The 21764-nt window shown below is 48.7% G+C and overlaps 1 pseudogene; it reads left to right on the top strand.

Moving 5' to 3' along the window:
• The window catches only part of LOC138079802 (vacuolar protein sorting-associated protein 35-like), a 60248-nt pseudogene extending 38920 nt beyond the window's left edge, over positions 1-21328 (top strand).
• Positions 21329-21764: the final 436 nt, after the last annotated feature.

The following is a 21764-nucleotide window of genomic DNA, read 5'->3' as shown; positions in this document are numbered from 1 at the left end:
CATTGCCTTCTATACGTCTATGTGTTTAAGGTCTATCGCACTGTCTGACACTCTAAGTATTTGTTAAATGAATGAATATCTTATAATCAGATGGCTGATTAATAACAGTTGAGAGAAAATGTAAATTGAAATGTTTAAACCTGTTGAGAGATGCCCAGATGAACACAGCCATCCAGGCTGTGTGCAACAAATTTAGTGTTGACGACCTACAAAGTTTTAAAAGAAACCCAACATGGATTTTGATTTAATATCCTTTCCAAAAATAAATATTTACAGGAAGAAGAAGAAGATATTAAAATTCAAACTAGGTAGTTGGAAGGAAAATATTTTCTGTGCACAAACATAGTAAATCTACAATGTTTCTCATTAATAAGAGATTTTAAATATTAAAAATATAATTTCAATAAAAATATGAATAGATTTGTGACTTTTAAAATTTCTTATCCAAAATTATGACTATTCAGAGTATACTATTAGCGTCTTGAAACTGACACTGTAGAAAGTATTCCCATTATTTTTCAGCACTCAAAAGTAGAAGTAGAGACTGAATCCTAGGGGACTGCATTATAGTTTAGTCACATAGAGCACTCAGAATATGAACAGTAAATCTCATAAGTGAGTTTTCGTAAAAACCAAATAAACTCTTAAGCTGTATTTCGCTGGGATGCTTTCTTTTCACATTAACAGACTTTAACACGTAGCTAGAGCAAAGAGGAGACTCATCCCGTTTGGTAGGTCGGGTGCCCAACAGAAAGAGAAACAGGGTTTACAACTTCACCCATTACTGCAGAGAAAGAATTTGTGGTGACTCTCATATAAATTACGACATATCAAGTAATGTTCCATTCTTAAAGAAAATTGGAAGTCTCTATATTATATCATTTATATGTGATTCTGTATAGGAAGTGCATATACAAGGGGTCTTCCCGACCCAGGAATCAAACCCGGGTCTCCCGCACTGCAGGCAGACACTTTACCATCTGAGCCAGCAGGGAAGCCCATATTATACCATTTCTAGGTGATTCTGTGCAGGAACTGCATAGGAAGCCGCTCGGGAAAAAGCTATGACAAACCCAGATGGTGTGTTAAAAAGCAGAGAGAGCACTTTGTCAACAAAGGTCCATATAGTCAAAGCTATGGTTTTTCCAGTAGTCATGTATGGATGTATGGAGTCACATCTGGAGGAGGAAATGGCAACCCACTCCAGTATTCTTACCTGGAGAATCCCATGGACAGAGAAGACTGGCTGACTACAGTCTATGGGGTTGCAAGCGTCAAACACGACTTAGCAATTAAACCACCACCATGTGTGAATCCGAGAGTTGGACCATAAAGAAGGCTGAGCACCAAAGAATTGATGCTTTTGAACTGTGGTGTTGGAGGAGACTCTTGAGAGTCCCTTGGACTGCAAGGAGATCCAACCAGTCCATTCTGGAGGAGATCAGTCCTGAGTATTCATTGGAGGGACTGATGCTGAAGCTGAAGCTCCAGCACTTTGGCCACCTCATGCAAAGAGCTGACTCACTGGAAAAGACCCTGACGCTGGGAAAGATTGAGGGCAGGAGGAGAAGGGGACGACAGAGGATAAGGGGGTTGGTGGCATCACCGACTGGATGGACATGAGTTTGAGCGGGCTCCGGGAGCTGGTGGAGGACAGGGAGGCCTGGCGTGCTGCTGTCCGTGGGGTCACGGAGAGTCGGACACGGCTGAGCGGCTGAACCACACCAGCATGGCAGATGAGCTTGCAACGCTCTTGTTTACTGGGATGTGGCCATGATACAACATTCACTATTTCACTTATTATCCTAGAACTTCTTATTGCTGGGATGCTAGGTCCCCTGCCTTGTTAAATGTCATGCAGAGTAGGAGTTCGGACTGAACGCTGAGCCGAGGCTGTGAGCCTGAGCAGGCACACCGAACGCTGGGGTTGGTCTTTTTCCACTGGGCTCTCAGCAGTGTTCTGTATAGCTGAGGTTTTGGTCAAGACTTAGATAAATTGTTCTTGGTTTTCTACAGAGTTTATAGAGAAAGACAATATTTGTGTCTCCTTTGAAATATAGAATCTCAGGTCAGGTATACTTTCCAGACTTAATTCTATTCTTAAAATCTAAAGTTCACAGTTTTACAGTGTACAGTTCAGTCAGCTTTAGTATATTTGCACGTCTTTGCAACCGTCAGCACTTCTAATCAGGCAGGTTTTCATCACCGCCCCCAGAGAAATTCCCAACCCTCAGCACACACTCTCCACTCCCTCCCGCACCTCCAGCTCCTGGAGCCACTGTTCTGCTGTCTGTCTCTGTGGACCTGCCTTTTCTGGACGAGGAAAGTGGAATCACGGAATATGTGGTCCTTTGCGTCTGACTTCTCAGCATAAAGTTTTCAGTTCGTCTGTGCAGTATGTCAGGACTTCCTTCTTTTGTCTAGCCGTATAAAAATTCCATTATTGAATAGACTGCATTCTGTTTATCCATTCATCTCCTGATGGACACTTGAGCTGTTTTCACATTTTGGCAGTTGTGTAAGGTCTCTTGGAGGAGGGAAGGCTACCCACTCCAGTATTCTGGCCTGGAGAAGTCCAGTCCATGGGGTCACAGCGAGTCAGACACGACTGAGCAACTTCCACGTTCACTTTTAGAGCTTTCAGGCTTCCCTTGTGACCCTAGTGGTAAAGGGCCTGCCTGCTACCACAGGAGGTGAGAGAGACACGGGTTCAACCCCTGGGTCGGGAAGATTCCCTGGCAACCCACTCTGGTATTCTTGCCTGGAAAATTCCGTGGGCAGAGGAGCCTGGCAGGCCACAGTCCATGATGTTGCAAGGAGTCGGACACGGAAGCACCTGAGCACACATAGAGCCATAATGAACACACACGCACAAATCCTTGCTTGAATTCCTGCTTTTGACTCTTGCTCTGAAGAGCCTCTCATTGCTTTGAATGTGTCGTCCCACTGGTTTGTGGCTGATATGGTTTCAGATGAAGAATCAGCTTTACTGTTCTTGTGGATCCGCTGTTCACAATGAGTCCCTTCCCTCCTGCTGCTCCCAATATTCTCTGTGACTTTGGACAGTTTTATCTGTTTAGGTGTAAATCACCTCAAATTTTTCTTTCTTGGAATTTATTTGTGCTCTATAGATGTGTAGATTAATGTTTTTCATCAGATTTGGGAAGTTCGGGACATTACTTCCTTAAACTTCATCTCTGCCCCTTTCTGTCTCGCCTCTCCTGAGGCTTCTATCATGTATATGTTGGGGGTTATTTTTCTTTCTTTCTGTTTCCTTGTTTTTCTCCCTTGAGTGAGACTCGACCGGCTCACTTGGCTTATCTTCAAGTTCTCTGCCTCTTTCTTCTGCCAGCCCAAACTGCTGCTGAGCTCCTGCCCTGAATTTCCCATTGCAGCCCTATTCCTCAGCTTTAGGGGCTCTCTTCGGTGCTGCTTTATAACTGAGATCTGTTGTCGACATTATCCATTTGGTGTTCCCTCACTCTTACCCTCTTCTTTAGTTCTTTAGACTCCAAGCCAGGCGTGATGCTGGTTCCTAGACATAGTCACTGTAACTAATTTGAGGTCTTTGCCTGTTAAATTTAATGTCTCAGATTTCTCAGGGAGAATTTATATTGGCAATTCTTTTCTGTTTGGGGCCAAACGTTCCTGTTTTTGGATATCCAAAAATTTTTGTTGAAAACTGGTTTTGTTGGGTTTTTTTCTAAGATAAATACCGCAGTTCGGGAAGTGAGACCATTCCACTGCTCAAAGGAGTCCTGGTTTTGCTTGTTGTTACTGTTGCTTTTGACTTTCTTAAATTCATCCTGTGGGCGTCCCTTGTGGCTCAGCTGGTAAAGAATCCGCCTGCAACGTGGGAGATCTGGGTTCGATCCTTGAGTTGGGAAGATCCCCTGGTGAAGGGAACCACTACCCTTTTCCAGTATTCTGGCCTGGAGAATTCCCTGAACAAAGAAGCCTGGCAGGCTACAGTCCATGGGGTCGCAAAGAGTCAGGCATGACCAAGCAACTTCCACTTTCAAATTCATTACGTAAGTGTATTCTCTCTTACGTGTGGGCACTTGGCTTGGCTGCTGCTGATGACAGAGCTGAAATTCCCCTGACTGTCTCGAGCAGTAGGTCTCCCGGCCTTTGCTGTGGGCCTTGTGCGTGCTGTGCTGATGCTCTAGCAGGCGGGTTACAACACGGGTTCACCCATCGCCTCCTGCTCGTGGAGGAGGTGGACAGGAAGTGAGAGAACTGGGCCTTCCCAGGCCTTTCCTGGGCATTGCGTGGGTGACGTGTTGTATTCCCAGGATGTGTGGAGCTCTCCAAAGCCCCTGTGGACACATTACTCCTTAGACTTCCCTTCTGTTGTTTTGGTCATTTTCTTGTTTGCCCCAAATGCTTTTGCTGCTCCGTGTGGCTGTTATATTAAATAACTGCCGCTGACTTTTTCCAACAAACACCCCAGGGAAGGACTGTTTACACTGAGTAAGCTCTGAGTCAGGTCAAATAAAGACAAGTCCCTGAGTGGAGGTTTCCAGAGAACTGCCAGACTTGCCAAATAGTGTGCTGATCTGGGCACAGGGTCTGGGAAGCTTCAAAGACTTCTGGGCCCTCTGGTAGCTACACAGCTGCCCTCACTGTGAGGCTGGAGGTTTCAACGTCACGGCCAAGCTGGGGCAGGAGGGCCGGAACAGGGAAAGTTACAGCGCCACAAAGATCTCACCAAGACACAGCCATTTTTCTTGAATAAAAATTCCTTGTTGGTGCACTGGGATGACCGTGAAGGATGGGATGGGGAGGGAGGTGGGAGGGGGGTTCAGGATGGGGAACACAGGTACACCCATGGCTGACTCATGTCAATGTACGGCAAAAACCACCGCAATATTGTAAATTAACTAGCCTCCAATTAAAATTAGTCAATTAATTTTTAAAAATTCCTTGCATTGTTGCAAGGCTCTGGTTAATTTCTAAACTGTTGAGAAAGTTTATTTTGACAATTTTGCTTGCATTCTCATTGTTTTTATGGAAGAACAGATTTTCAAGGCCTTTACTCCACCATTCTGGGAGCATTGTTTAACCCACACGTGTAAATTTTAAAACAATGCATGCTTACCTAGCGAAAAGTGGTTAACTACTACGACATGTGTAGTTACGGCCACTAAACTTGTAGAAAAGTAGCAAAAACCGAAGTCCTGGAGAAGGAGGAAAACAAAGAAGCTATCAACTGGATGAACACCCTCCCCCAGCTGAGACTCATCACTCAGGTCGTAAGAGCGAGTCCCAAGATGCGAGCCAGGCGTGGATGCCACACTGCCAAGGGCCCACCTGCAGCCGGCTCCAGAGATGTGGGGAGCAGCACCTCCTGACAGGAATGTCGACTAGCTTTGTTTGTTTGAGCTATCATAGCTAAAGATGCATTTAAAAACCAGAATTTGTTCTGGGAAAACGTGAAGGCCGAAACGCATCGTCCGTCAGGAGTCTGGCGGTTTCAGGGTGTGAAACTGCACCACCGCTAGTGTGTTACAGTCTCCTTGTCATCCTGCTTCAATGTGGCTTCCTCTACCCTCCATCTAAGAGTATGGCATGAATTACCCTCCTCACTGGGGTGTACGAGGGTAGAGTGATGTGGAAGGTGATTTCCCATCGCGAAGTCTCGGGGCACAGCATCCTGCACTTCTCCCGGGGGCTGGGGCCAGTCGGCACCTCTGTGTCTGCAGAAAGAGGGGTCAGCTTTGTTGGGGCTGGAGCTGAAGAGAAAGAGCCGATTTAAAACTCCTACAGCTGACAGATGATCATGGGAAATGCACCTCTCTGAAGACTCCAGGGAGATTATTTTCACCCTGGAGGTGGAATCAGAGACAGAGGCCCTTGTGCTGGTCACAGAGAAGCTGGAGCCCCAACCCCCTGCAACACATGTTCACCCCAAAGGTGCCTCCACTTCCCAGGCTTTCCCAACCCCCAGGCGGTGAGGTTGGGCGCATGGCGCACACGCTCTGTGAGGGCCCACAGGCCCCCAGTCAGCCTCCTGAGAGTGCAGGTGACAGCTTGCTTGTGGTCCCTCCAGAATAATCAGCTGGTTTCCCAGTGCTGTCAGCCACCAGTGATATCAGATGCCTGGCCGAGGGACTTCAAATGGACCACGGATCATGAACTTTTTCTAAGGTTTAAAACCATGGATCTCCAGGAATGTCTTGATGATTAAATAGAAAATAGCATGTAGACGTCTATGGGCTTTCGTGTCCTCATCTTCTCCAAAGAAGGGTGAATCAGGGACAGGCCAAGGGCCCATGCAGAGCTGTCCATGACTAAAGAAGCCTACTGGTCCCCCAGAAGAGGACTATTCCAACAGCAACAGCCCAAACCAGTCTGGGGCTTCCGGGATAGCACAGGCCTGATACCACCTTGAGTGACAGAGACTTCCTTCGTCAACAGTTAGACTTCTGCAGACAATGGGTCCACTCCCACCTTTGCATTTCGGACCAGGGACACTCTCTTAACTGTTGGTCCATCGGTACCGCTGTGCACGCAGACAAGAACCACTCCTCGGAAAGTACAGGCTTGCAGGTTTGGAAAATGCAGCCTGCATTTCATCCCTGCTCACTTCAAAGGTGGAAAGACCAGTGCAACACCTGGAGACCCCACAATGTTATATTTAGGCCTCTCATTTCCTTGGACCTTCAACTCTCCATGGATAACAGTTCTGCAAAAAGCCAATCTCCCCGCTTAAAATTAGTCGTGGTGCAGGGATAATAGTTTTCCTTTTTTGTTCTTCAGAGAGAATAATTCTACCCTTGGCCAGTTCAAAGGTAAGGATTTCCTCCAAAGATGCCAGCTATTAGCTTTTTGAGTCTGGATTGACTTTGAATTGAGCCTATCCTCAGACATACATCAACTTAGTATTAATAGTAGAAAACACTTCTGAGTTCTCATGCAATCATGGCTCCTGAGTTGTGCACCCAGGTCTAACTGCCTAAGGACCACTGAATCCAAGGAGAATCACATCTTTTAAATGTCTGAAAACGATTGTTAATGTCTTAACCGTTGACAGTTACACTCAGCTTCCTTTGAAGCAAAGATACTGAATACAGAGAAGAAAAGTCATACTTCAAGGTCAAACCATCTTTCTCTCTTTCCGTTAACTGGTTCAAGAAAGTGTCTCAAGGTCAACCTTGAAAAGAGGCCCCTGGGGACAAAATTTCAGTTTAAGCTGCATATTAAGTATCACCTCATGGTGGGTCTGAATCCCATATTGCACATGCCCTTGCAGATAGCAATTATGTCTCCAAAAGATGACACTTTCTTCCCACAAACTGATACAAATCCTGTGTTGAACCCGCTTCTTGTCTGCACCCTGTCTAGTCAAGGCCCTGTAAAGTGTGGCCCAATCCCATGACTGCCACCCGGCTCCCTCTGGCCAGCTAAGTCCACTGGATCCTGGAGAGTCCCCTCCAGCCTTCCCGAGGCAGAGGGTCTCCAGACCCACCCTGGAGTCACTGCTCCTCCTTTCTGCACCCCTAGTTCTAATTCCTAAAACTAGGCAGTCATGCTCAGCACAAGGATTGTAGGGTCTGTTCTTCAAGGCTCAGGTCGGTCCCAGCTTCATTTGAGGAAATGGGAAGAAACCAATTTTATCCAGTTTTCAAGGGTGTGGTTGGGGGTGCGAGGTGAGAATAGCGGGGGAGATCATCCAACGGAAGCTGGGGACAGAAGAGGGGCGGAACTGGGGACAGGGGAGGGGCGGGAACTGGGGACAGGGGAGGGGCGGGAACTGGGGACAGGGGAGGGGCGGGAACTGGGGACAGGGGAGGGGCGGGAACTGGGGACAGAGGAGGGGCGGGAACTGGGGACAGGGGAGGGGCGGGAACTGGGGACAGGGGAGGGGCGGGAACTGGGGACAGGGGAGGGGCGGGAACTGGGGACAGGGGAACTGGGGACAGGGGAGGGGCGGGAACTGGGGACAGGGGAGGGGCGGGAACTGGGGACAGGGGAACTGGGGACAGGGGAGGGGCGGGAACTGGGGACAGGGGAGGGGCGGGAACTGGGGACAGAGGAGGGGCGGGAACTGGGGACAGGGGAACTGGGGACAGGGGAACTGGGGACAGGGGAGGGGCGGGAACTGGGGACAGGGGAACTGGGGACAGGGGAGGGGCGGGAACTGGGGACAGGGGAGGGGCGGGAACTGGGGATAGAGGAGGGGCGGGAACTGAGGACAGAGGCAGGTGTGAGGGCCTTCAAGACGAGCAGGACCTCTGGACTCAGGCAGAAGCTGTGAGCCCAAGCACAACCTCCTAACCCAGCAGAACCGCAGCTCAACTTGGCCCTTATTGGGCACATTCAGAGCTCTTGAGCAGGAGTGTGGCATGCAGATTGAATAATTCTTGATTTCTCAGCGGTGCAGCACTGACCCCTGACTTAACTAGACTGGAACCAAGGGCCTGGGATGGCAAATACAGAGGCCAGAGCTAAAAGAGGCTAACACACAACGAGAACGTGGTCAGCCTGTTAGATAACACTTGCTCAGAACAGCTGCCTTTACCTGCTGTTTGCATGTCTCCATCCGTGATTACTTCAGTTAAAAAATTAGAAGGAATTTCTGTTGGTTCTGAGAGACGTGAGAACACTTTGCTCCAGGCAGCTGTGAGCTTTCTCTGTCCGCCTGTAGTTCCCCGGCAACAGGGCAGTAACACCAGCTGAACTTGGACCCTGCAGATTGTTACCCAGAGCGGCCGGAATTAGACGGGGCCAACAGGGATGCAGGCTGTAGGCGGAGGAGTAGCCAAGGCTGACATCAGAAGAGCATCGCCAGCCGTGACGTCCAGGGGCCAGGGGACGTGTAAGCGGGCAAGCTTGGAGCCCAGACCCACGGCACGAATGCACAGCAGCATGCGCAGCCCAGACGCTGCTGCAGCAGGTGACAGCGATCAAGCTAGACCCAGCTAACCAGAGCCGAGATCGCGATGCACAGAGCCGAGAAGTCTGGCAGCGTGAGAGGCTGTGGGTGGCGACGAAATCAAGACTCGGTCTGTTTGTCCCCCGTTCTCTTCTGCTGTCCTAGCTCCACCCTCAGCTCAGGCTCACAGACGCTCTCTGAACACCTGTGGCAGAAGCTAGGCGTGTCCCTTGGCCTGTGGGCTGGTGCAGAGCCAGGAGGGAGGTTTCCCAGGTCCCCCAGCACCACGTATCCCCAGCCAGGGGGATGCAACTCTTGAATGGCAAGGGCTGGGTCCCCTCGGTCCTGGAAAATGCAGAGAATAGATGTTTTCCCAAAGACAGTCAGGGTCTGACACCCTCGAAAGGGATGAATGCTGGACAGCCAAAAATAAGAGAATGCCCACAACAGGAAACGTGGGCCCTGCGGCGAATACAGTTACCAGTGGTGTCAGCTCAGACCTCAGGCAAAGAGCCACATGCTCAAGGTCTGCAGGGTGCTGGGGATTTCAGAGAAGAGGGAGATACCTGTTCTCAGTGGTTTCCTGCAGACTGCAAGTAGAGGGAGAAGCCAGATCACAGCCACCCCAGCCTCCTGTCCCTTCCAGCCCTCTGGTTTTTCTACCCTGGCCCATCTGTAAAACAGATTTAAACCAAACTAATCATACTTTCTCGGGGCCGAATTAATTGATCTTTTCTTCTGGGATTAGCATCTGGAAACATGCCGAAACTGGAGGGGTGGACTGCGACAGTTCCCGTGCAGCCCCTTTTGATGTCATTTAAAACACATGCTTAGAATAAAGCTTTTTCTATCAACAATGCTTTGCTGCCAAATCATAGCATATAGTCTAATCTTAGTATCACTTACATTCACTTACCTTCTGAAAAACTAAGTACACAAGCTTGGAAAATTTATTCTGAGTGAGTCCAGAGTCACTAAATGCTCTTATACCATTCAAATTTTGGAGCGGAGGCCCTAATTTTCCTCCCTTTTGTTCACTATTTTATAGAAATCAAATATTAAATTGTCGTTCGGAGTTGCACATGCAAAAGCAGAAACGACGCACCTCTCCAGGGAAAGGTCGGGAGTGTTAGCTTTGCGGCGAAGAAGCCACGAGACTCGGCAGGACGTTGCGCTCTGGGTGCGCAGTGAGGGCACAGAAAGGCCAGCAGTAAAGGGATTTAGGGCATTAAAGGGAAGACACAGGGAAAGACGGAATTTGAATTTCCATAATGTGGAAGGAGGTCTCTGTCTATTCTAGAGGCCCCAGGGTTAAATTAGGACCGTTAAGAGAAAATGCAAGAAGGAATTTTGGCTCACTCAGAACTATCGAAAGGGTCACTTTCAGTTGAAAGGCATCAGGTGTTTCTCAGCACAGAAGTGTTCAAGAGGAACCTGGCTGAGCACTGAGCAATTCTGATTCCTCTGCTGCATGAAACTGTTCTCCGCCTGCGCGGGGGACCTTGTCCTTCTAAAGGACTTTCTTGGCCAACCAGCTCCAACCTTTGTTTCTCTATGAGCTCCTTCCCACCAGGATTCGAGTTTCTCTCACCCTAAAAACAAACAGAAACCCAAACCCTGATGTTGCACAGGCCTCGCGTCTCCTCCAGCTGCTGATAGTTCCTCCAAGGGTCATGAAAACATCCTCCAAACTCAGTCTGCATTACGGCATCTTGAATGCACCTCCCAGACCAGTCGGCCTGGCCTGTGTTTGTGCCCCTCCTTTGAGTCCGACTTTGCCAGGGTCGTGGAGGATGGTTTCATGCCGGCAAATCCAGTGGACACACCTCGGTCCCCAGGGTGAATGAACTCCTGGCAGCTTCCACAGCCCCGCACACTGCTGGCGTGCTCTCCACTTGCATGAGCAGGACTCCGGGTCTCCACTGTCGCCTCTTCCCCCTTCAGAGCAGAAAAATCAGCATCTTCACGAGCATCCCCAGGGGTCCGGACAGCAGGAATGCAGGCCCCTCGGAGAAACGCCACCTCGAGCGGTGCTGCCCGGCCCCTTTCCTGACCCTGCTGCAGTGGCAGAGCCCGCTCACTGGTCCCAGTGTTGCAGGCAGTCACCCATTCCGCTGCACGCAGCCTGCGACGCTGCTCTCACCTGGCTGCTCCTTCCTGCCCCTGACAGGACGGCCGCACGGCCCCATCCGGTACCCCTTCCCCAGGGCCCCTATTTCTCTGCACGGAGTCCACGTTCTTGGCCTTGTCCCCAGACCCCTCCCACCTTCTCCCCCTCACCCACGTCCCAGCATCACGGCTCCTTCCAGCTCTCAGATCCCCCCTCCTCCTCCGGGCTGAAGCAGGGTCCTGCTGCTGTCTGCAACAATCTTGTCTAAGTTCCTGTAGTTGCTTGGGTCTCAGCTTAATGCTGGCTCTTCTAGAAGGCTTTCCCCAGACCCCAGGTCCTGAGTTTTCTATTTATCCCCCCTGGTTAACTGTAAGCCCTTTGAGGATTTAGCTGGTGTCTGTATTCTCATGACAGGATTTGTAGTATAGATTCAAATTTCAGAGGCTCTTTGGGGATCAAATACGGGAAAGACACAAGTGTCTGTAACTGTCTGATGTGGCCTTGGGCAAGGGCACGTCTGTGTGGTTCCGTCCTTGTTCCACCCAGATGGACAGACCATCAGATGACGTCTGGGTAGCTGGCGGCATCTCCAGGACTCCAGGGAGCATTGAAAGGCCTGGGAGCACAAATCTTTTACTCTGGATTCCCTCAAGTCACTGCCTGTACGAATCCTGTAACCCTTAAAGAAAGAAATTAGTAAGAAAACAGACCTTGGAATTGAACCCAGTCCCTCTGAAATGATGGTCTGACTGGAAGTGCCTTAAAGACACTCTGTAAGGAAGTCCCTTAAAGAGAGAAAATTTATCATAAACCCACAGGAGCGGCGGCCCGTGCCCAGCTCCCTGGAGCCTTCACTTTGCATCATCTTTCTGTACAACAGGCCGGGGATGCCAGCATCCCTGGCTGGACAGGTGACCCTCTGCAAGCGCCTGGAGCTCTTTATGTGCGAATGTGGCCCATCTGCTCTCGGTGGTGCGGTCACACATGGCTCGTGGCCCTGAGAGCTGGGAGCCCCGGTGGCCTCCCCGTTAGCGGACGTGAGCACAGCACACACATCCCAGCCTGTGGGAGGATGAGGTTGAACTCCACACAGTTTGTTCCTAGCCCTGGTTCCCAAAGACATCCAAGGAGAAATGCGCTGCTGGTCGAGCACTTTATAAGAAGAGGCACTCAGAGAAAGGACATTAATAAACTTGTTGGAATGGGTGTGGGGGCTGCTTTCAAACTGTCATTTTCTAAACCAGTGCAGTTCAATGGAGAAAATGCTGGCCTGGCTGCTGGCCCCTGCTTTGACACAACTTGTGTGACATTAGAAAGTTTCTCGGCCTCTCTGTCCCCAAACCTGTGCAAGAAGGAGGCTTGCTCTCACCAGGGCGCCTCCCAGCTCTAAAAATGGAGGCAGTCTTTCCCGCCTTCCATACACAAGAATTCTAGAACCATTCTTTTAAAACTCTTACATTAAATGTGCTTCTTTACCTTCCTTCTTGCATAAAAGCCAGATCCAAATCCTGACATTGCTGAAGGTCTAATTACAGATCCTTGTTCCAGTTTTGTAGTTTGCTGCAAAACAAGCATTTAGGAAGGATAAAATAACCCTCAGATAGTCCCAGCTCCCTCCAGCCTCCCAGGCTTTCTTCCGGGGTGTGTTGGTAGGAGGGTATGGAGCGGGTCTCCAGGGCACAGTGGGGAGTTACAGGAGTTCTTGACCTTGTGTTGCGGCTGTGGCTGCCCCCATCTTCAGCACAGGTGCTCTGTGTTTCCTCCTGTTGTATTTGATGAGCTTGTTTGAAAGCCTAAATGATTGCCAGTCCTCTCAAGGGTCAGATTTGTGAATAATATTACTTAATGCTTGTATGCAGATGACACCACCCTTATGGCAGAAAGTGAAGAAGAACTAAAAAGCCTCTTGATGAAAGTGAAAGAAGAGAGTGGAAAAGTTGGCTTAAAACTCAACATTCAGAAAACGAAGATCATGGCATCCAGTCTCATCACTTCATGGTAAAAAGATGGGGAAACAATGGAAACAGTGACAGACTTTATTTTCATGGGCTCCAAAATCACTGCAGATGGTGACTGTAGCCATGAAATTAAAAGACACTTGCTTCTTGGAAGAAAAGCTACGGCAAACCTAGACAGCATATTAAAAAGCAGAGACATCACTTTGCTGACAAAGGTCTATCTAGTCAAAGCTATGGTTTTTCCAGTAGTCATATGAATGTGAGAGCTGGACCATACAAAAAGCTTAGCATCAAAGAATTGATGCTTTTGAACTGTGGTGTTGGAGAAGACTCTTGAGAATCCCTTGAACAGCAAGATCCAACCAGTCCATCCTAAAGGAGATCAGTCCTGAATATTCACTGGAAGGACTGATGCTGAAACTGAAGCTCCAATACTTAGGTCACCTAATGTGAAGAGCCAACTCATTGGAAAAGACCCTGATGCTGGGAAAGATTGAAGGAAGGAGGAGAAAAGGATGACAGAGGATGAGATGGTTGGATGGCATCTCGGACTCAATGGACATGAGTTTGGGTAAACTCCAGGAGTTTGTGATGGACAGGGAGGCCTGGCATGCTGCAGTCCATGGGGTCACAAAGAGTCGGACACAACTGAGCGACTGAACTGACTGTATAATGGACACAGTGGTGTGAACTTGAAGTTCGTGTAGAATTTACATCAATGGCGAAGGGGTTTCTCCCCCTCTCACACGGCCCTCCCGGACCCCCGGCGGCCCTCCCACCCCGCCTGCCCAGCTGCTCCTCTGTGGCGCAGGCTCTCTGCAGCCACTCTGGGTCCCCTTCACCACTCTCACCTGCCCCCTCTCCACCAGAGACCTGAGCGCTGTGACCTTGGCCCACATTCCCAGACAGGCCTCTCCTGCTGACCCTGAGGGGGCTGTGGCCACCCTGGCTGAGTCCTCCAGCCACTGGCCTGTCAAGAAATACACCGTGAAGCACTTTAGCGAGGCTCCAGTCAATCAGCACAAGTCAGGTTCCGAAACTCCTCTTCTGCATCTCTGGTGATTCTCGGCAAGCAGCTTATCTTCACGCCATTTGCCTCTCTCTTAAAAGTCAGGTAAGCCTCATTCCTTTAAAATAAAGCTCTGTGTGGTTGGACTCATAAGCCGGAAATTCCCTGAACTATTTCATAGCTAAATTGCTAGATATTAGGCCTGACTCCCTTATTGGCACCCAAAGGATATTTTCCGAGTTCTTAAGTCTTGCATCAAGAGGTCCAGATTGTGGACCTGCTCACCTCACAGGACTGTTGACCCAGATATGTGCTCAGGGCTCAGGGCTCACCATGGGAACCCCCAAGTGCTTCCCAACCAACCTGTGAGAGACTTGATTATATTCCTAGTTTCCAAGCCATTCGGAGCAACACTGTTATAAAAGACAATGAGAACAAATTACCAGGAAAATCTAAAGCACACACAAGCAAGGTTTTTATTAGCCAAAGAAAAAGTGAAAGTGAAGTCGCTCAGTCGTGTCTCTGTGCGACCCGTGGACTGTAGCCCACCAAGCTCCTCCGTCCATGGGATTCTCCAGGCAAGAATACTGGAGTGGGGTGCCATTTCCTTCTCCAGGGGATCTTCCCGACCCAGGGATCACTCCCAGGTCTCCCACATTGCAGGCAGACGTTTTAACCTCTGCACCACTAGGGAAGCCCCTAATTAGTTAGAAGAGGCATAAAGTAATATTGCAATCAACCTAATCAGAGAAAGTATAGTGTAGATAAACTACCAAAAATGTACAAGCAGTTCGTCGCAGAGTGGATGCACTTGCACACGTATAAGTCTCCGTCATTTGCAACCAGAGCTAAACAAGAATTTACGAAAAAGCAACTGTCCATGAGCATGATTCTGAAGGCGATCAGCCCTGGGATTTCTTTGGAAGGACTGATGCTAAAGCTGAAGCTCCAGTACTTTGGCCACTTCATGAGAAGAGTGGACTCATTGGAAAAGACTCTGATGCTGGGAGGGATTGGGGGCAGGAGGAGAAGGGGACGACAGAGGATGAGATGGCTGGATGGCATCACGGACTCGACGGACGTGAGTCTGAGTGAACTCCGGGAGTTGGTGATGGACAGGGCGGCCTGGCGTGCTGCGGTTCATGGGGTCGCAAAGAGTCGGACCCGACTGAGCGGCTGAGCTGAACTGAACTGATGCTTGCAAAGGAACACCAACATTTAAAGCCTCTGACGTGAATAAAAAGGCTTCTCGCCTTGTTTATCTAACCTGAGCACGCAGACACGAGTGCGGGAAATGAACACCCTAACTGCCGTCGAGCGCGGCCTTTAGAAACAGTGAAGCGGCCTGACGGGAGCGGGTGGTGCAGGAAGAGACGCAGATCGGCCCAGCAGGCCTAGGCTGCTCCTCCTAACCTACCCGCAGCAAAGCAGGCCCCTCGGCGGCAGCGGCGCCGGCCCCACCCTCTGCAAACCTGCCACCCTCCGCACGGTCCACGCGAGGCGGAGACGCCGCGGGCCGAGTCGGTCCCCACCTGGCCAGGCAGGCGGGCTCACCGCACCTGGGCAGAGACGGGGGGCCCGCAGCCACGGGCTCCGAGGGCTTCGCCCAGCTTCCGCCTTCCTCTGGCCTGGCCGCGCGACTGAGAGCGTAAACCACCACCGTTAGTGACAGAGGGCATTTCTCTGTAGAGTACTCGAGAGTGTCATGCTTAGACCAAAGTTTCCACATGGAAAATTCCATTCATGGAAACCCGTGTCTATCGCAGAAGTGCTATGAGGGAGCAGGCTGTGTGAATTTTTCTACTGATTTATTACCTTATGAAAGTTTCCAGAAAATACACTGTGAAAGTACCATTTCCTAGCTGGGTTAAAGCAAATCCTGGGCAAGTAGCCAAGATGAAAGCCTTTAACCTCTTCAGGGATTTCGCAGCCACCTACACCCCAAGGTGCAAGGCAGAAAACTCATGTCTCTGCAGGTGGAAGCTGCAACTTTAAGTCCTCCCAAAAGGAGAGAAAGTTGTTTAGAAAAACAGCTTCTCTGGAATTCGACCAGAGTGCGCATGTGTCTCGGGCTGCTGCTGCTGAGTCGCTTCAGCAGAGCATCAGAGCCTAGTTTATACTCACCTCGCTGTCCTGCTCACACTTTTCTATTTTTCACTGTTTTCCCACTTTCCAGTGAACTTTGCCCTGCCGGACTACTTCAATCACACGGTCACCTTTTCCTGTTTTTGTTTGTTTGTTTGTTTCTGCTAATTGAATCTTCAGTTTCTAACATACTCTCATTATTGTTTATACAATGCCTACTTTTTAAAATTAATTTACTTAAATAATTTAGCAAACATCCAGAAAAGCGCTACCCAGAATAAAAATGAAGACTTTATAAAACTGCTACCTCTGCCTTAACGGCCCCCAATCGACTCTTCCCCTTAGATGTTATCCTGTGCTACTTGCCTTTCTGTCCATGTATTTCTAGCCTATATACATGTGGCTTTGGTTTTACTTGTTTTTAATTCTTTGGGGATTTTCATTTAGCACTCAAAACCAAATTGCTGAAATTCATGCATCTGCTTCCATACAGCTGTGGTTCCTAATTTCAGTTCAGTTCAGTCACTCAGTTGTGTCCGACTTTTTGCGACCCCATGGACTGCAGCATGCCAGGCTTTTCTGTCCATTACCAACTCCTGGCACTTGCTCAAACTTATGTCCATCAAGCAGGTGATGCCATACAACCATCTCATCCTCTGTAATCCCCTTCTCCCACCTTCAGTCTTACCCAGCATCAGGGTCTTTTCCAATGAGTCAGTTCTTCTCATCAGGTGGCCAAACGATTGGAGCTTCAGCTTCAGCATCAGTCCTTTCAATGAATATTCAGGATGGAGTTTTAGGATGGACTGGTTGGATCTCCTTGCTGTACAAGGGACTCTCAAGAGTCTTCTCCAACACCACAGTTCAAAAGCATCAATTCTTCAGCACTCAGCTTTCTTTATAGTCCAACTCTCATATCCATACATGAAAACTGGAAAAACCATAGCTTTGAGTAGATGGACCTTTGTTGGCAAAGTGATGTCTCTGCTTTTTATATGCTGTCTAGGTTTGTCATAGCTTTTCTTCCAAGGAGTAAGTGTCTTTTAATTTCATGGCTGCAGTCACCATCTGCAGTGATTTTGGAGCCCAAAAAAATAAATTCTGACACTGTTTCCATTGTTTCCCCATCTATCTGCCATGAAGTGATGGAACCGGATGCCATGTTCTTTGTTTTTGAATGTTGAGTTTTAAGCCAGCTTTTTCACTCTCCTCTTTCACTTTCATTAAGAGGCTGTTCAGTTTCTCTTCACTTTCTGCCATTAGGGTGGTGTCATCTGTGTATCTGAGGATACTGATATTTCTCCTGGCAATCTTGAGCCCAGCTTGTGCCTCACCCAGCCCAGCATCTTGCCTAATTTAGGGTGCTAAAAACAATTCACTGTTTGCATATATGACAATTTAGCTATTCTCCTGTTGGTGGTCATTCCAGATTTTTGCTGTCACATTAAGCATTCCCATTCATGTCTTTTGTGTACATTTCTGTGAAGTGCTGCTGCTTTTGGACATAACTAGTCCTTTTCTTAGGAGAAGGCAATGGCACCCCACTCTAGTACTCTTGCCTGGAAAATCCCATGGACGGTGGAGCCTGGTATGGTGCAGTCCATGGGGTCGCTAAGAGTCAGACATGACTGAGCGACTTCAGTTTCATTTTTCACTTTCATGCATTGGAGAAGGAAATGGCAACCCACTCCAGTGTTCTTGCCTGGAGAATCCCAAGGATGGCAGGGCCTGGTGGGCTGCCGTCTATGGGGTCACACAGAGTTGGACACGACTGACGCGACTTAGCAGCAGCAGCAGGAGCAGCCCTTTTCTTATTGATTTAAAGCAGTGTTTGGGCCACTGGATTGCCACTTCTGAGAAGGGGTGGTCACGCCCTCTCTGGGTGTAGATGCAGTTCCAGGGTGTGGCTTCTCAGAGTTCTGCTCTCTGCTAGTGAGAAAACGCCCAAGAGAAGGGAGAGGTGAAAATGAAAAAAGAAAGGCAGTTCTTGGAATTCCGGATACTAATCCTTCGTTGATTATATGATCCACATATAATAGGATGCTCCCATATCAGGATGCTCCCATCCTATGATGCTTTCGGTTTCCTTACGGTAACTCTAGCTGCTGTTCTCAACAGCACCTTTGGGACTATTCAAGGGCCCTTTTGCTGGATGTCCAGGACGGCGTCTCCAGACGTCCAGGTCTGGAAGACTCTCATCTATACTTTCTGCTGGCGTCACCCTGCTTTTCCACTTTTTCCACAACAATGAACAGCACCGTCACATGAACAATTTCTGTTACTTTCCAAGTTGTGCACAGAAGCAACTGACATGTTAGCTTTGCCAAGGCTACTGGCTTTTAAAGCATTTTTCCTAAGTGTGGAATGAAAGGTCTGGATCAGATCGTGCAAGTTGAGGTATCAAGTCTAGGGTGAGACTGTGTGTCAAGGGGCTCCTTGCAATGCTCGTCTGTCTGCTCGGGGAATGAGACTGATCCTTAGAATGGGCGTTCTCTAAACACACTGGAACTCAGGCTCCTACGGCGTCTTGGGAACACTTGACACAGACTTTGTTTCCCTTGTACTAGAAATCATCTTCTTAGAATTACTAACCCTGAATAATGTTGGACCATCCTACCCCCACTGCTAACGTGCCAAAGTCAGCAAATTCCTTTTTGCTATGGAAAGCTTTCTAAAATATCAGAAACAAGGCATTCTATTGATTCATCCCAAAGCAAAACTACTCTACATAGATGCATACCCAAACTTTAATAGTAAGTTTATTACAGTATGCAGGCAATTTGCCCTGTGATTTAAAAGGAATAATTTTGGTTTCAGTTAGCCAAAGCTTTCCAGTCTAAAACCAACACACACGTTGCTTTACTCACGTCAACCAGAAAAAAAGAAAAGAAAAGAAAAGGGTCCAATTTAGCATCTGACTCATCCAAATTCAATGACTGGAAAGTGAGGACAGATGTGTTGCACCTGGAAAAGTCTTCCTCAACCAGCAAACCAGGAAATTCCAGGCCGTGTCAATATCTACAAGAAGTAAGCAGCCGCTCAAAGAACCGTGCTTGCCAGATCTCAGAAACACTCCTCCTCTCCCAAATAATTTCACGTTGTTTGAAGCAGAACACAAATGGAAAAGTGTACAAAACACAGATGTGCAGTCCAGGGAAGTGTCTCCCACATGAAAACCAGGCGGCTGCCCGATCCTTGCCCCTGCGACTGCCCCTGCCCTGTTCCCACAAGGCAGCTGCTCCCTGGTCCGAGAGCACCTGTGCGGCATTGCCTGGCTGCTACCCTTATGGGACAGACACTGCATGCCTTTGGGTCTGGCTTCTTGGCTAGCCTGACTAGCGTCTGCTGTGATGATCCACTCAGATGTCCTTCCCACTTCGATTCTCCCAGCCGCTGGGAGTGCTGTCTGCAGAGGGCCCACAGCCATGATCTGCGCAGGGCTGGCCTGGCACACCCCGGGCACCTCACAACCCCTGATGGATCCAGATGGGGGTAAAAGTCCCACACGAGGGGCCGCTGCAAAGGGCCATCCCAGTCTCAGCGTCTTCTGTGTCGTCAGCTGAGGCCTCTTGAGACCGTGTCCCAGCTCAGATTTGCCCTCTGCCCGCTCCTGCCGTAGGGGAGGTGCAAATGCCTTAACTGCCTTAGAGATGGTGAAGGAGGGGTGGGTGGGCTAGGAGAGGTGGGCTCGCTCAAACGGAAAAGCGCCCAGAGGGCACCCCACTGACCAAAGCGCAGCAGAATTTGCCGGTGGAAAGGAGAGTGGTGGCCCTCCAAGCAGGCCGGGCTGACGAGAGCAGAGACAGCCGAACTTGGCTCTCCGACAGCAGGGGGCTCACCGGACCCTGAACACTGCAGGCCAGGTGGCTTACACCACCCTCAGGAGCCAAGGGCAGCGCTCGGAATCTGCGAGCTGGAGGGGCAGGCGGGGGGCCCGATCACAGACGTCACAGAGGGGCTGGCAGAGGAGGGTCCTCGCGCAAAATAGACGGACAGTCACCAAAGGCGCTAAGCAAAGGCACTGTGAGCTCAAATCAAGCATGTCCATGGCCCCAGTGAACACTTAGGAGCCACAGTTTGGGGACCCCAAACCCCACTGTAAGAAGGGGTCACCAGTCCTCCAGTAGGAAGGAATCAGATACACTGTCGCAGAACATGGTTCTGATTTCCTTAGTCCTTGCCGCAAAGGAGCTTCAGTCAGTTGCGCAGGTAACCGTTCAGGAGGGAAGACGAACGACGCACATAGTTCAGACTGTGGAACGTGGCAGTCCGACTTGACGGACTGCCTGCTGCTTCTTGAATGAGCCTTGGTAGTTTGTATCTTTTAAGAAGTTGGTCTATTTAGCCTAATTGTCAAATTTATCAGCATAGAGATGTTTATAGTAGTCCCTTATTTTCCTTTTAATGTCTTTAGTTTCTTTAGTAATATCCTTTTATTAAGTTTTGATGATGATGATTTGTGTCTTTTCTTATTATTTCTGGAGCAGTCGGCTGGAGGTTTATCTATTGCAGTGACCTTTTGCAAGTATAAGCTTTTGAGTTCAGTGATTTTCTGTATTGTTCTTGTTTTCATTATTACTCATTTTTGTTTTCATATTTTTCCTTTGTCTTCCTTTGTGTTTAATGTTCTCTTTTCCTAGATGAACTTTTTTCTATTTTTCTAATGAGATATTAAATATATAGATAGATATTTAACGCTGGAAAATTTCCCTCTAGCAATCACTTTGGCCAGATCCCATAAGTTTTTACATGTCTTATTTTTATTTTCATTTAATTCAAAATATTTTCTAATTAACAGGTTAATTAAGCTTAGCTTATTGAACTGTATTCTAATATTTTTAGGTTGCTTCTTCTATCAGGAACTGAGAGAGGCACTTGAAAACTTCCCAATATGATTACAGGTTTCAGGGCTTTTCCCTTAGTAGCTCTGTATAGTTCTTCCTCATATATTTGGATCTGTGTTATTTGCGGCATTCATATTTGTAATTACTAGAGTGAACCAGTGAGCTATGTTTTTGCATAAGAAGCCTAGGGCTTCCTCGGTGGCTCGGTGGTAAAGAATCCACCTGCCAGTCTGGAAACATGCACTCCGTCCTGGATCCAGGAAAATCCCACATGCCGCAGAGCAGCTACGCCCCTTCGCCACAGGTACTGAACCTGCGCTCTCAGCCCAGGAGCCGCAGCTCCTGCAACTCGTGGGCCTGGAGCTCCCTGCTCTGCTGCAAGGGGACCCGCCGCAGGAGGAGCCCGAGCACCGCAGGGAAGCGCAGCCACCTCACCGCTGCTAGAGAGAAGGCTGTGCAGCAACCAAGACCCAGCAGAGCCAGAGAGAAGAGATGGACGAGCAAATGAATGAGTGAAAGAGAAGTCCCTCTCTGTCTCAAGCAACCAAGGCCCAGCAGAGCCAGAGTGAAGGAAAGAGCGAGCAAATAAAGTGGTTTAAAAAGGAGTCCATCTCTGTATCTCAAGTGACGCATTTTTCCATAAAGTCTGCATTGATATACAGCTACATAATCTTCTTTTTGGTTTAGGTTCGCATCAAATTCTTTCCCATCCTATTACTTTCAACCTGTATTATCTTTACATTTTGTATATGTCTCTTGGAAGAAGCATGTAAGTTTGGGATTTTAACTTTATTTTATAATTAAATATTTGTTCTATTTACATGTAATGTAATGATTGATATATTTTATTTGAAATCTACCAACTTATTAATTGCTCTCA

This window comes from Capricornis sumatraensis, chromosome 5 (assembly GCF_032405125.1).
Source record: "Capricornis sumatraensis isolate serow.1 chromosome 5, serow.2, whole genome shotgun sequence".
Taxonomy (NCBI): Eukaryota; Metazoa; Chordata; class Mammalia; order Artiodactyla; family Bovidae; genus Capricornis; species Capricornis sumatraensis.
Note: the sequence above shows the minus strand (reverse complement) of the source record. Positions and strands in the feature narration are given on the sequence as shown.